Source organism: Nyctereutes procyonoides, unplaced genomic scaffold (assembly GCF_905146905.1).
Source record: "Nyctereutes procyonoides isolate TBG_1078 unplaced genomic scaffold, NYPRO_anot_genome, whole genome shotgun sequence".
In the NCBI taxonomy this organism is placed as follows: domain Eukaryota; kingdom Metazoa; phylum Chordata; class Mammalia; order Carnivora; family Canidae; genus Nyctereutes; species Nyctereutes procyonoides.
The window spans coordinates 50,214,587-50,230,758 of record NW_026575133.1 but is presented as its reverse complement, the minus strand read 5'-3'; the positions used below and the strand labels follow the sequence as shown (position 1 = coordinate 50,230,758).

At 46.5% G+C, this 16,172-nt stretch overlaps 1 protein-coding gene across 2 annotated transcripts in view; it reads right to left on the bottom strand.

The window, feature by feature from the left end:
• SLC39A14 (solute carrier family 39 member 14) overlaps positions 1 to 15,083 on the bottom strand; it is a 47,055-nt gene extending 31,972 nt beyond the window's left edge. For both annotated transcript variants that reach the window (XM_055299853.1, XM_055299852.1), the window contains exon 1: positions 14,955 to 15,083. The gene's annotated coding sequence lies outside the window, so the exon portion shown is untranslated. The remainder of the gene's footprint in view (positions 1 to 14,954) is intronic.
• Positions 15,084 to 16,172: the final 1,089 nt, after the last annotated feature.

The following is a 16,172-nucleotide window of genomic DNA, read 5'->3' as shown; positions in this document are numbered from 1 at the left end:
AGTTTAGAATCGTGTTGTTCTTTGGTCTCTATCTACAGTTGAACTAATAGCAACCTTAGGGACTGGACCCCTTCTCCTATAGCTTAAATAGAGCTGAAGTTCCCCACCAGGGACCCAGAAGTTTGTCTGGAGCTGGAATATAAAATGTAAGACAGAGATATCTAAGCTGTAGCAGGGGATCTAAGAGCAAGATGGTGGGAGAGAAGCAGGCACAGGCAGGCAGTCTCCCTGCCCTGCAACCCCGAAGACAGTGTAGAGGATGGGCAGCCATCTGATGATCCCGCCAAAAATAACGTGAACTTTTCCCCATGGCAGGGGAAGAAAAGGAAAGCAAACCCCACAAGTACAGGCTGTTTCTAGAATTTCTCAGCTGCTCATGGAAACTCTGAGTCCCAGCCTAGTTGCATATAACCTCTCAATGTGCCAACTGCACACATCCTGAAATGCAGGGGGAGGGGCTTGTGAATGGCTGCCAAGAGGGAGTGGTGTGAGAACAGTCAAGGTCACAGGCATAATCTGGGCAGCAGGGCTGTGCACACACCTCGGTTTGCCCATGGTCAAGGCCTCTGCCGTGGGAGGCATCCCCACACAGTGTCTGCTGGACGTGGGGGGTGGCTGAGGAGGGACAAGGAGGGACGAGCAGGAACAATCTCTGAGGGTCACAATCTCTGTTCCTAGGGCTGCTCAGGTTGCTCCACAGGCCACTGTGGCTAGAGTCTGGTGGAGTGGTTGACTTTGTACTTTTTGCACCTTTCTGGGAAAGGTGAGGAGATCGGTCGTGGCTTGCTGCTCCTGGAAATTAACCAGGGATCTGGAATCCTGAGAACTTGCCTGGCCTCTCAGATGGAACGTCTCCAACATCGGAGAAAACTGTTCAGCGCTGAAATATACACATGCCAGTCAGTGTCACCTGGGCCTAGGATGGCAGAGCTGGGCCATGCCATCCATGAGCAGGAGGAGAGAAAGAAAGAGGCGGGAAGGGATTTCAGGGCCTTAGGCCTCTGGCTCATCTCCGGGAGGGAAACAGGGCCAGCTTTCCCCAGGCCAACATGGCTCCACCTCGCCCCAAGCCTCACGTATTCTGTGCTCTAAGAAAACAAGAGTCCCTGGGGCTGGCTGGGAGCCCTCCGGTTTCCAGGAAAGGATGAGAGTGCCCAACAGTTCAGCCTGCGCCCCATGATTTTACAGGACTTTCTGGACTAGCAGAACACACACACATTCCACCACCTCCCCCCACAATCCAATTTTTTAGGCTTCCAGTAAAAAAGTGAGAAAACAAATAGCTGTTGAGTCTGCCCTCCTAACCTCCCTTTGGGAGGACGGCTCAGCAATCCTGGGGTCCGAGTGGTGGGGAAAGGCCTTCAGAGAGGTGAGCTGTCTCCTCTCTCAACCTCCACCTGGCAGCAGGGCATGCGGCGGAGGCCCTAAAGGGTCAGGGGGTCTCTGCAGAAGGAATCAGTGAGATCCAGGAGCAAGTTATCCTGGGGGTCAGGCCTGTCCCAGAGCAGCAGTCAACAAATATTTACTAAGAACTTACTTTAGGGGTACCTAGGTGGCTCAGTGGGTTAAAGGTCTGGTCTTGGTCCAGGTTTAGGCTCAGGTCATGATCTCAGGGTCTTGAGATCAAGCCCCATGTGGTCTGGCTCTGAGCTCAGCAGGGAGTCTGCTTGAGAGTCTCTCTCTCCCTCGCCCACCCCTTCTCTCTAAAACACACACACACACACCCCTTACTCCACAGTTTACTCCATCCTTTTGAAAGTTTTTTTTTTAAAGATTTTATTTATTTATTAATGAGAGATGGGGGGGGAGGGGAGGGAGGGGGAGAGAGAGAGAGAGGCAGGCAGAGACACACAGGCAGAGGGAGAAGCAGACTCCATGCAGGGAGCCTGATATGGGACTCGATCCCGGGTCTCCAGGATCAGGCCCTGGGCTGAAGGCGGCACTAAACCGCTGAGCCACCTGGGCTGCCGTTTTTGAAAGTTTAACTAATTTAATACTCCTAGTATCCGTGCATAAGAATGCCTGTGTCAGGGACCCTAGGTGGCTCAGTATGTTGGGTATCTGACTCTTGATTTCAGCTCAGATCAAGATCTTAGGGTGTGAGATCCAGCCTGGTGACTGGTTCCATGCTGGGCAAGAAGCCTGCTTGAAGCCTACATGAGATTCTCTCTCTTTCCCTTTCTGCCCCTCCCCTGCTCACAGTGCATTCCCTTAAAAAAAAAAAAAAAGGCCTGTTTTGTAAGATTCTCACCAATGTTTACTATTAAAATAACATTCCACCTTTGCCAAATAGGTTAAAAATCATTCTTTCAATTCTTTTAATTTGCATTTCTTGCATTAGCAGTGTGGCTAAATGTGTTTTCTCATTTACTAACATTTCTCTTTCTTCTTTCACCAACTATTACTCTCCTTTGCCCATTTTTGCTGAGATTCGTTCATCTTTGTTCTTACTGGTGTTAGCAGGAGTTCATTGTATGGTAAAAATATTAATGTCCTGCCACATGTTACAAATACCTACCAAATTAATCACTTGCCTCTTAGTTTTGTCAATTGGTATTACTGACAAATTTTTAAAATAGAGGCAAAGTAAACATGCTTCTGCTTTAAGTAGTGTGCTTAGAAAAATCCTTCCCCAACCTGAAATTATAGAAATATACATCTGCATTTTCTTGCATTTAAAAAATTTAAATCTCATTTAGAATTTGATTTGGCACAGTGTAAGAAAGAGAATCTAACTTTTTTTTTTTTTTTAGATTTTATTTATTCACCTGACTGAGCACAAGCAGGGGAAGCAGCAGGCAGAGGGAGAAGCTGACTCCCCACTGAGCAGGACCCCAGGATCATGACCTAAGCCTAAGACAGATGCTTAATCACCTGAGCCACTCAGGTGCCTGGAAAATCTAACTTTTAAAAAATACTCAATTATCCCAGTATTGTTTAATAAAGTCCATTTTCTTTATAAACTTCAAGTGTACAGTCTATGAAAAGATAAGAAACAGAGATAAAAGTCAGATATATCCTTTGCATAGGTGGCTGCTCTAGCTAATAAAATGTGGGTGTCCTCTCTTTTCTTTCCTCATTCCTGCTCAGAGGTGTAGGCTGGCAAGCAACTATTACAAGAACAAAGTCCTCTGCAAAGGATGACAGAGCAGAGAGGCACTAAGGAGAGCCTGGGACCCTACAGGCATCACCTTATACGACCTTACAAGTTATTTACCAAACCAGCATTGGTTGGACTCTGTCATTTGTACTAAACACCCCTGTAACTTATCCATAATCCTTTTTTTTCTTTATTTTACAGTAAGAACTGCCCAGATTTATTGTTGTCTGCTAGGTACCACGGCTAAGCAATTCATTTTCATCCTCACTTAATCTTCATAACAACCTTTGTTACGATAAGAGTCTACAGGGGGATCCCTGGGTGGCGCAGTGGTTTGGCGCCTGCCTTTGGCCCAGGGCGCGATCCTGGAGACCCGGGATCGAATCCCACGTCGGGCTCCCGGTGCATGGAGCCTGCTTCTCCCTCTGCCTGTGTCTCTGCCTCTCTCTCTCTCTCTCTGTGACTATCATAAATAAATAAAAATTAAAAAAAAAAAAAAAAGAGTCTACAGGACTTCCCTAATTGTAAAAGTATCAACATCTTTTCAGAGTAGAAGACACTGCATGAAATGCCCACATAAATGAGATAATTCTGTATTTTGGAAACATTAAAATAAAACCAAAGCACCGTAAGATAGCATCATTTTCATTTTACAGGTGAGGATACTGAAGCTAAGAATACGTGTTCAAAATCAGATCAAAACTAGTCAGAAATAAAAAAAAAAAACTAGTCAGAAATAGTATCATTTGCTAAATTCCTACACACATTGCAGTCTGGTTTTGGAGGTTTCTATTTAGTTTTATTTACCTCTCCTGTGCCAATGTCACCATGTTTTTCCCTGGTAAAGCAAGTCTAACTTCACTACTTCCTTCTTTATTTTTTTTTTAATTTTATTTATTTATTTGGCACAGACAGAGATAGAGAACCTACAAGCAGACTCCCCTACCCTGAGCAGGGAGCCTGATCCAGGGCTTGATCCCAGGACCTTGGGATCATGAGATGAGCCAAAGGCAGATGCTTAACCGACTGAGCCACCCAACTACCCCATTTTCTTTAAATTGCTTGGCTATTTTTACACATTTATTCTTTCAGAAAAAAACTTTTTAAGTTCTCTTGTCAAGTCCCAATACTTCCCGTTGGGAATTCATCCTATGGAAATCATGTTGCAAGAGGGTATTCAGCTTTAAGGACTTTACAGAAGTGTACATACATTCGACATCTATCTATTGAGTGCCAACTGTTCTGGGCATAGGGAATACAGCAATAAACAAAACAAAAATGTTACCCTCACAGAGCATGCATTCTTGCAGTACTTGTAATGGTATAAAGTTGCCAGTCATCTAAATGCACAATAGGGGTGCCTGATGGGCTCAGTCAGAAGAGCATGCAACTTTGATCTCAAGGTTTTAAGTCTGAGCTCCACAGTGGGCGTAAAGATTGCATAAAAATAAAATCTTAGGGGCACCTGGGTGGCTCAGTCAGTTGAGCACCTGACTCTTGGTTTCAGTTCAGGTCATAATTTCAGGGTCATGGGATTGAGCTCCATGTCAGGCTCTGTGTTTGACGCAGAGTCTGCTCAAGATTCTCTTGGTCCCTTTCCGTCCCTCCCCCAACTCATGCTCGCATGTGCATATGCTCTAACATCTACAAAAATCTTAAAAAAAAAAAAAAAAAAAAAAAAAAAAAAAAAAAACCACCTTAAAATAGGGGTACCTGGGTGGCTCAGTCAATTAAACATCTGCCTTCAGCTCAGGTCATGGTCCCAGGGTCCTGGGTTTGAGCCCTGAGTCAGGCTTCCTGCTCAGCAGGGAGCCTGCTTCTCTTTCTCGCCTTCTCCCTCTGTCAAATAAATAAAAATCTTAAAAATAAATAAATGGATGCACAAGAGAAGGGGACTGCTAGAACAAGGTAATCCATATAACAAAATTTGTATAGTTTGAGCACAGAGATTAGAAGCTTCGGCTTTAGGTGAGACAGACTTCATTGTGAATTCTAAATCTGCTTTCACTAGTTTCAAGGCCTGAGTCAAAAAGACTTATTTTCCTTATACAGAAAAACAAAGCCTATTTACTAATGGTCCCTCCTGAAGAACAGGTAAGAAAAGTAAATGAGATACTGAATATAAATACAGTGCCCAACACACAGTAACTGTTTGATACATCTTAGTTATTTGGGGAAAGATTAACATGGAAAGATGTTCATGATAGGGTAAACGGAAACAAAGAACCTATCAAACTGTAGGCAGAGCAGACCATCTTTCCTTAAGCTGTATACATTCACAGAAAATGACTATAAATGTCTAATTGTTATCTCTTGATGATGGGTTTAATGGTTGTTATCTTCTTATTCATCTGCATTTTCCGCAATGAACATGTATTACTTTTAAGAAGAAAGTTAATTTTAGATTCCAGTTAGGAAATGGGACAGGCTTAATGATGACCAAATGGGAAGGCTTTTCCCTCTTCTTTTTAAAGATCTTAAGAATTGGAGGTGGGCGGCAGTCCTCATCTGCCCTGGGATGGTTTACATTTGTGCATGGTTGGTTCCTAACCTGGCCACCCCAGTGAGCAGGGCCTTACCTCAGTTCTCCTGGATCAGAGCATCTTGGGTGAGATCCAGGTATCTGTACATCAAGTTCTGAGAGATCAACCTGAAACTGGGCTGGAGCACTGGTCTGACATTTCAGAACCGCTGGACTGGACGTGACTAAATTATAACATTCTGTGATATATCTAAACTCTCTGAAGTCAGATCCTGCCTCCCCCTACCAAATGAGTCCCACCATCTCTGCCCTGCCTATCCTATAGGGAAACTAGTAATCAGTGAGAGCTCCATGCACAGGCAAGCTGTTGGTACTGCAAGATGTATGGATCCCAAGCATGAAGGACCTCAGAGGCCAGCTTTCTAGTTTATATTTACTTCTCAGATCTGTGTCAACATGAGGGGAGCAGGCAAGTTAAGGTTGGGCCCTTGCCTCAATAGCAAGGCCTGCTTTCTGTCTTAGGTCTAAAAAGAAGCCTCTTTTTTCTTTTGCAGCCCTGTGAACGACAGTCCACAAAGGACATTCCCTCCTCCATCCTAAGTGTAGTGGTTTGAAAAATACCACCCCCGCAATCCATGTCTACCCAAAACTCCAGAATCTGACTTTATTTGGATAGGATCTTTGCAGATATAATTAGTTAAGGATCTTAGGATGAAATCATCCAGTATTTAGGGTGGGCCCCTAATCTAATGACTGGCATCTTTACGAGATAAAGTAGAAGTGAATTTGGACAGAGGCACAGAGAACGATATCTGATGATGGAGGAAGAGATTGGAGTGAGTGAGCCAAGAACAGAGGCTGGCGTCAAGGTCGAATTCTCCCCTAGAGCCTTGAGGGAGTGTGGTACTGCTGACACCTTGATTTCAAACTTCCGGCCTCCAAAACTGCGAGAGGATACATTTCTATTGTTTCAAGCTACCTAGTTTGTGATCATTTGCTAGGGCAGTCATGGCAAACTCATGCTTTGGTGCTGGAATTAAGGTCTGATTATTTTGATCTGGGGTTCTCTTGCTATGACTGGCGGGATCTTAAGATGACCCCAGTGACCCTCGCCCTTGTGTGGAGGCAGGACCTGTCAATATGAGACATCACGCCTGTCATTATGTTACAATCTCTGGCAAAAAGGGATTTTGCTGGTGTTAGCTGACCAAATTTGTTGACCTTAAGATAGAGAAATTACCTTATGTGACCACAACTAATCAGGTGAGCCCTTGAAAGAGACAGGATCCTCCTGGTAAAAGGGATTTGAGGCATAAAAGGATTCGCCATGGGAGAAAGAGTCTTTTTTTCAGTGTGGAATTCTAATAGACACCAATTTAACCAAGTGATCCAGGAAAACCTCACCAGTAATCAGACATCTTGACGTCATGAATGCCTTGATAGGATGCTCTGAAAAGGATGCAGCATTTCTGTGATATTCTTACCCAAAATGCCATGACTCCATTCTAAGAAGGAAAGACAGGGGAACTCTTACAAACTAGAGGAGACCAAGGAGAAATAACTACTAAATGTAACGTGGGATAATAGGAAAATGGCCTTAGCGAAAATACTGGTAAAATTTAAAGAAGGCCTATAGCTTAGTTAATAATATTTGCCAATGTTGACTTCCTGTTCTTGAGAATTGTACTACACAGTACAGGGTGAAGGATATGAAGGAACTCTGCTGTGCTGTATTTTCTGCAGCTTTTCCTTAAGTCTAAAATTAGTTCAAAATAAAAAGTTTAAAAGGAAATAGTTGCCTAAGTTATTAGAGAGCCAGAAAGCAGACTAAATCCTTAAGGAGAAAATGTGATGCCAAGGTAAGGGGGTAGGGGATGGGTACCCAATTGTATCATGAAAAACAATGACAAAGAAATATGCAATTTGTGAACAGAGGTTGCCTCGGGGTCACAGGATTACAGTCTTTTTCTCCAAAACTTCTTTACTTTCTTCTTTACAATAAGTATGCCTTACTTTTGATAATCAGAAAAAAAAGTAAAAATTTCAAACACACCCAACCGCTGCTTGGAGATGCTGTGGAATATGATTAACCACAATGTTTCTGTAAAAGGCTTTTTAAGGTAGACAGGGCAGTGTTGAGACAGGATAGAAAAGTGTTCCCTGCCTCTGAGGGCTAAGAGGAGGCAGGAGGTGGCAGTTTAAGTGGACTGGTGCAGAGGATCTAGATTTGGAGCCACAGAGTTGTTCTGGATAAGAGCAGGCTGGACCCTGAGACAGAGAGCTGCTGAAAGAGGGCAGTTAAGTGCTTGACATGGAAACAGCTAAGGGTTCTCAGAGTGAGTTTCAGTACCTTAGACTCCAGACCCCTTCAAAACCCCTGGATCCAACCTAAATTTTCAGTGATGCCTGTCACCTGCTCTTTCTTCTCCAGCTATCAACCTCTGGTCTATGCTGAGCACCCCTGCTCCAGGATAGTATGTTCTTTGTGCCATTATTCACACAACCCTCCTTGCCAGGACTCCTCAGTTTCCTTTCTTCATAGCTTTCAAAATTTGGCTTAATTCCACCTCCAGAAAGCTCTCCCCGCTTACTCCTACCCTAATCCCTTCACCTTCTTTCAGTCGAAGTATCTCACCTGCTTCATTCAACTGTAGCTTAACAACCCACAAGACAGCACATAACATTCCATGTGTACTCAGTGCATCTCTGCATGGACTCTGCAAGCATCTTTAGACCTGAGACAGAGTTTGCCTATCTTCACTGGGTGGAAGCTCTCAGCTGAGCTCCACTGGCTTGCCCCACCCCCCACCTCTGCCCCAGTATGTCCTCCAGCAAATGGCCCCTCTGCTGTCACCAGCAGAGGTCACATTTACCAAGTCTGCTGAGCCTATGCCCAAACATCTTTATGCTAGTTTTATTTGTTTTTGTGGTTATGATTTTATTAAGTAGTAACTGAAATGTCAGTGCAGAAAGAAAAGGTTTAGTTTCTATGAAAATTAAATGCTCTAGCACAGCAATTCTGCAATTCCAGTCTTAGAGGATACCTGGGGTCACTGAGACCCATTCAGGAGGTCTAGCAGATAAAAACTATTTTCATTATAATAACATTTTAAAAAGTCTCTTCACTGTCATTTTTAGAGGCTACATGAAGTATGGTGAATACAGTGGCCTTAAGTTTTGTGAAGATTTCTAAGGTAGAAGTTTAGAGTATAAATATGTGTGTTTTCAGGGATTAACTTAGTTTGTTCTCAAGACTTCAACTGAGTCTTTACCAGCAAACTTACACTATAGCTATTACAATTTCTGCTATCATCTAATCAATGACTATTTTGAAATCCTGTAGATCAGCAAAAATGTAAAAGCAACGCCATTCTGTTCTCTGCTTTTTTTAATCTAGGAAAACAGGTATTTTAAAAAATTATTTGACAGCACAAGCAGGGGGAATGGCAGAGAGGGAGAAGCAGGGAGCCTGACACAGGGATCGATCCCAGGACCCTGTGATCAATGACTTGAGCTGAAGGCAGGTGCTTAACCAACTGAGCCACCCAGGCGCCCCGGAAAAAAGATATTTTCATTAAAATACGTTTTTTATGTTTACTTCTAATGTTTTTATTATTTTTAAATCTGCTTAAATTTTTTGGTGGGGGGAGAGGGAGAGAGAGAATCCCAAGCAGTCTCCACACCCAGCTCAGAACACAACATGGGGCTCAATCTCACAACCCTGACATCAGGACCAGGCCTGAAATCAAGAGTTGGATGCTTAACTGACTGAGCCACCCAGGTGCCCCAAATCGATTTTAATTCTTAACACAGCGAAAATCAAGAGATTTGGAACATAAAAGACATTATTAAAGAATCTTCGGATCAAAAAGTCTGAGAACTGCTCATCTAGAAAGGCATGTAACAAAGGAGGGGAAAAATGGGTACACTTACGTGGCTCAGTTGGTTAAGCACCTAACTTCGGCTCAGGTCATGATCTCAGGGTCCTGGGATGTAGCCCCTAGTCTCAGACTCTGCACTCAGTAGTCTGCTTGTCCCTCTGGCCCTCTCCTGACTCTTGTGCGTGTACTCTCATATAAATAAATAAAACCTTCAAAAAATAAATAAAATTTGGGGGGCACCTGAGTGGCTCAATGGTTGAGCGTACCTGCCTTTGGCTCACGTCATGATCCCAGAGTCCTGGGATTGAGTCCCACATCTCCCCACAGGGAGCCTGCTTCTTCCTCTGCCTATGTTCTCTGCTTCTTTATGTCTCTCATGAATAAATAAATATTAAAAAAAAAGAAAAGAAAAACTAATGAACAGATAGATGTTTGTGTCCATTTACCCGGCAATCCCACTTCTGAGAATTTCTTCTAGAGTCATAATTACACACGTAGGAAATACCATTTGTACAAAGTTATTCATTGCAGCATCTTATGTAATAACAAAACAGACAAAATAATGGAAATAACCCAAGTTCAGAGACAGAGAGAGATGACTTACGTACATTGGTTAAAATATCACTGTACTTCCATATCCTGAATATGTGACTACAATAAAAGAATGACCCAAGTGTTCTCTGTGCCCATATGGAAAGATCCAATACAGCTAGGAGGTAAAAACAGCAAAGGGTAAACAACATGTCATGTCTAAAGTGCTAACTTGAACCATCTGTTAAAAAAGGGGGCAAGGGTAAGATGTTTCACTGATGTTTCACTAGGTGTGAGTGTGTATATTGTTTTTTAACCTTTTGATTCTTGAACTACGTGAACAGAGCCTAGTGAAAAAAAATTAATAAAAGAAAAGAAAATGTGGGGGCACTGGGTGGCTCAGTTGGTTAAGCCTCCACCTTCAGCTCAAGTCATGATCCCGGCATCCTGGGACTGAGCCCTGTGTGGGGCTCCCTCCTCAGCAGGGAGCCCGCTTCTCCCTCTCCCTCTGCCCACTCCCAACCCCCACCCCCCAATCCTGCTTGTGCAGGCAGGTGTTCACTCTCTTTAAAATAAAATATTTATTTTTTATTTTTTTATTTTTTTTTTAAATTTTAATTTATTTATTTATGATAGTCACACAGAGAGAGAGAGAGAGAGGCAGAGACACAGGCAGAGGGAGAAGCAGGCTCCATGCACTGGGAGCCCGATGTGGGATTCGATCCCGGGTCTCCAGGATCGCGCCCTGGGCCAAAGGCAGGCGCCAAACGGCTGCGCCACCCAGGGATCCCAAAATAAAATATTTAAAAATAAAATAAAAGGAAATGTGAAGGGGATCCCTGGATCCCAGGATCGAGTCCCATGTCAGGCTCCCTGCATGGAGCCTGCTTCTTTGCCCCCCTCTCTCTGTCTCTCATGAATAAATAAAATCTTAAAAAAAAAAAAAAAAGGAAATGTGAAAATTGCAGGTGGTTATGTATAGGTATGTATAGGTTATGTATAGGTATGAAGCCTCCACCTTCAGCTCAAGTCATGATCCCGGCGTCCTGGGACTGAGCCCTGTGTGGGGCTCCCTCCTCAGCAGGGAGCCTGCTTCTCCCTCTCCCTCTGCCCACTCCCAACCCCCACCCCCCAATCCTGCTTGTGCAGGCAGGTGTTCACTCTCTTTAAAATAAAATATTTAAAAATAAAATAAAAGGAAATGTGAAGGGGATCCCTCGATCCCAGGATCGAGTCCCATGTCAGGCTCCCTGCATGGAGCCTGCTTCTTTGCCCCCCTCTCTCTGTCTCTCATGAATAAATAAAATCTTAAAAAAAAAAAAAAAAAGGAAATGTGAAAATTGCAGGTGGTTATGTATAGGTATGATTTTTATAGACAATTTGCAAGTTTAATTAGGGTACCCAGAAACCCAAAGAAAAGGCCTCAGCCCTAAATCACAGTAGTGAATAAAAAAAAAAATACATGCGTAGGTTTTTAAAGTTAAACAAATTGCTTAAAATACGGATTGTTTAAAACTCCCTACTTTAAGCTGACTTTTTTATTTACTAACACTGAGTGCCTTGCCTATGAGCCCCTAGGCACAAATTTAGGACTGCCACCTTCTCATTCCACCAAACCCCAACACTCTCCAGGGCCAGATGCTGGACGAAGGTGGTTAGGAGGCCTGAGAACACAGCCAGAACTTGAGTTCTCAAGGCAGGGAATATTTATTGTTTCCCACAACTGGGCATGCCAGGCTCTCTCCAGGCTGATTCTGTGGGCACTTTTCCTCTCGCTTTAGGGTGGTGGGTCTCAGAGGGCCCACAAGAGTTCTGCCTCTGGGAGGCTCAATGACCACAGTAAGGGTGGGGACAAGGCAGTTGGGTCTCAGAGACTTTGTGGTGAGGTTGCCCTGCTGGTTCCCTGGGAGGGCATGAGGCCCCTGGCTGGCAGCAGACTCTGGACTGCTTTATCTGCTGGCATTTTGCCAACCCGCCAGTCTCGAGGTCAGAAAAGTCCCACTGTAGACATCTAGTGAGTCCTGGCTGGGGCCCCAGCAGCATGACCCTTCCGCATCCACTCCCTACCCTCACATGTCTCAAGGCATTCTGGAAAGAGAAGTAGAAGACTTCTCCAGAGGAAACTTCCACACAAGCAAAGCAACTTCCTTTCCCCTAAATAAGTACACGGTATAACTAGCTCCTTCCTCTTCACCTTTTCAAGGAAAAGACTAGAATTAGCAATTTTTTTTTTTTATTTATGATAGAGAGAGAGAGAGAGAGAGAGAGAGAGAGAGAGGCAGAGACACAGGCAGAGGGATAAGCAGGCTCCATGCACCGGGAGCCCGACGTGGGATTCGATCCCGGGTCTCCAGGATCGCGCCCTGGGCCAAAGGCAGGCGCCAAACCGCTGCGCCACCCAGGGATCCCTAGAATTAGCAATTTTATCTTCACGCTTAGGAATAAAAACAGAACCTTTCTTCAGTCTTCTCCATTAAGTCCCTTGGTCACTAGCAAGCAATGTGACTTGGGAATACCAATTAACCTCTACAGATCTAGTTTCTTTAGCTGTAGTTCTGCAAAATGCCTAAGCATTCATTATTTTCTTCAGGCAAACAGGCTGAATTATTGTAGCATGGTGGGGAGGAGTTTCCAATTCTCAGACATATACCATCTATTCACAGAACCACTCCTCAGATCCCAAGATCCTGTGATTATTGGACATGCATTCAGGTTCCTCCTGGCATAGAGTGGGGTACGAGGAGGTAAGGAAAACTGTGGGAAGGAACTGAAAACAGAACCAGCCCAGTGACTGATCTATACCCACAGGCTTCCAACCCACTGTTAGTCTTTCTGGCCTATTATCGGCTCAGAAAAGGAGTACTTCAATTACCTGAAGAAAACAGAATAGCTCCTAAAACTAAAGGTTAGGGGAAAAAAAACAACAACCCTCTTTTCCCTTTGCTCGGTGATTCTGTGGGACAATCCCTGGCAGGGCACAGAAAAGCCACCTACCTAGAAAAGGCATGGAAATTGCAACCACGTTCCTAAGGAGGAGATGGATCAACCCCAAGTCTGCACTCATACCACTCCTACAACCCAACCTACCTATCAGCTTTAGACCCCTAAATAATACACTCCATCCCACAGAGATGATGATGAGACCTCTACGATGTTCCAAGAACAATCACAGCGTGCTTCACTGTAGGGAGAACAGGCCTACAGAGGTTAGAAAACCGCCCTGCTGTTGAGTAATGGGGTCAGGATTTGAACAGATTGATCTGGCTCAAAAGCCCAGACTGTCCCACCACCTTACACCACTACTAATAGAGTGCTGTCTTCGCTAAACTTACTGAACACAACAGCATGGCCTCTCTTGTGTTGCTACCTTATTATTCTTGTCTGGATGTTCTCTCTCCTCATCAAGAGTCTGCAGAAGCCAGGTCTCATCCATCCCCTCTTTGCACCCAGCAGGAGCCCTGCAGAGCTGAACACAAACCAGGCCCTCCGTACAGACTTACTGGAGAGTCACAGAGCCTACAGTTTTTATTTACTCTTCTTGCCTAAATGACAAGGCCAGTAATTCTGTTTGGTGCCCTTTAGTCATACCTGCAAACCAGAGGCAGAAAGAATAGCACTTATCTATCTCCTGGCTACCACACAATTTATGAAAAGCCCACCTCTGGGCCACCAACAAGAAATGGGATATGTCGTTTTTATCACAGCTTTTAAAAGTCACAATTCTGGACATTCTTTCCCTTGCTTCACCACCAAGTTCCTCTCAGTTTCTGTGGCTCTTGTTTTAAGAGTTAAGGGTTAATCACAGATGCTGCAGATAGATCTATTCTGACCTTAGCACTAACCCCCTTCCCAAGGTCACAGGGCAGGTTAGGAGCAGAGCTGGGACAGAGACCAGGGTAACCAGGCCGGTCCCCAGCACACTGTACCTGTACCACCACCACCACCACCACCACCACCACCACCTCCCAGCAGCCCATCCACGTGCCTGTGATTCCCAGGGAAGAGCGATTCTAAAGACAAAACCAAATCCAGGGTGCCTCCAGGAAGAAAAGTCAGGTTCAAAGCTGCTCCTACCCTCGCCGCTCCTATGGCCCCGGTGAGCCCTCTGCCCTCCTGCAGTCATGCCCACACGGTCCTACTGGACACCCAGGCGCTGGCAGACACGAGGTCCTCACTACGGAAGCCGCAACCCCGAGCTGAGAAAATATTCTTGGCTTTAACTGAATCTCAGAATCACATGGTGAAACTGCTTGGATGGCTCTTTTGTCCCATTGCCCTAACCCACCAAGAGAGGGCAGCCTCAGCCACATCGCCCAACTCGGTCGGTAGGACCAAAAATAGCTAAAAAAGCCATGCCCACGGGGTAAGCCAGGTCAGGGTTTAGCACCATCCCTCCTCTGCCGCTCTCCAGCTCCAGTTACCAGGCAGCCGGAAGACAGGGTCATCGGTCTTCGGCTGGCCGGTGGGCTGGCGGGGTGCGGTGGGCTGGGGCGACGCATTTCGCGGAAAGCCCAGTCCGGACACCAGGGTCCCACCGGAGCCGCCCACCAGATTTGCCCATCTACTCCCTGCCTTTCCTGAGCTCCTACCTACGGGCTCCAGGAAGCCTTTCGGCCTTTCGGGGCGGCTACAGACGATGCGGACAGCCCTCCCGGCCCCCACATCCCTCGCTCTCCAGCCGAAGGGAAAGCAGCTGCGAGCCCCTTCCCCCGCCACCAAGTAACCCCCGCCGCGGCAGCGCGGCCAGGTGTCCCCTCCATCCAGCGTCCGGCCCAGGCGCGGGTCCTCCGGGGCGCCTCCCCGCTCCAGCCCGAGGCTTCGGAATCCGGAGCGGGGCTCCCGGTCCTCGGCGCCGCCGGGCGCGCGCCTCCGCCCCCACCCGGTGACCCCGAGACCTGGAGGCGCGATGCCCCACTCCGGAGCACGGCGCGGCCCCGCGCGCACGCGCGCACGCCCTCACCTGAAGCTCCGGCGGACGCCGCCTGGGCCCCGCCGACCTCCCAAGCCAGGCCCTCGGGCGGCCCGCGGCGGCGGCAGCAACGGCGGCAGCTCAGGCGGTGCGTGAGCGGAGGGAGCCCGCGCGCCCCTGCCCCCCCTCCTGCGGCCGTCCCCGCCACGCCGCGCATGCCCCGCTATATAGCCTGCGCGTCAGCGGCAGGGCCCGCCCCCGGCCACGCCCCCCGCTGGCCCCGCCCCCCGCTCACCGCACCCTGCGCTCCCCCGGGCCTGCCACGTGGGGCCCCCGCCAGCTGGCCGCCGGCTAGAGCCCGGCTCCCTGGGATCCCAGCCGGACCTGCCTCGTCCTCCAGCCCTGACATGGATTCCATTCTTCATTCACCCGGGCCCCAGACTCCTCCTTCCTTTGGAAACTCCCATTAAGACCTTTCCCTCTCAGCGTGGGAAGCTCTTACAACCTGGCCTCCGTCGCTCAGCAGTGAAGACTGCTACTCACCCTATATGTGCGTATATATTTTAACACTTTTGATTAATGGAAAAAACTTCTCACACACGCCCCACACCCCCCAACTCAAATCTGAAATGTAGTCTATTTTGTTTGGGTTTTTTTTTTTTTTAAGATTTTATTTATTTATTCATGAGAGACACAGAGAGGCAGACTTCCTATGGACCCCAATTCGGGACTCGATCCCAGGACGCCGGGATCACGACCTGAGCCAAAGGCAGGCGCTCAACCACTGAGCCACCCGGGCGTCCCTGAAATAGAGTCCAGAAAGGGATGCACCCGTATAGGATGTTTGTTCTGCGTATTTCAACCAGCCAGAAGAACAAAAAACAACAGGGACGCCTGGGTGCCCAGCGGTTGAGCGTAGGCCTTCCGCTCAGGGAGGGAGCATGATCTCGGGGATCCGGGATCGAGTCCCCTATCGAGTTCCCCGAAGGGAGTCTACTTCTCCCTCTGCCTGTGCCTCTGCCTCTCTGTGTGTGTGTCTCTCATGAATAAATAAAATCTTTAAAAAAATAAAACAAAAATTTCCTGTTCAAGTTCCAAATAAACCATGTATTACTTTCAAATTAAACGTCCCCAAATAATCAGGCTCTCTAAGGGAGCTACATTTCTTAATCCCAAAGTGGGAGAAATGTTAATTTTGGGGTGAGGCTTCTCCTAGGAGTCTCTTCCGGTGTGGGATACTCCTATTGAGATGGATATCAGGCCTCGGAA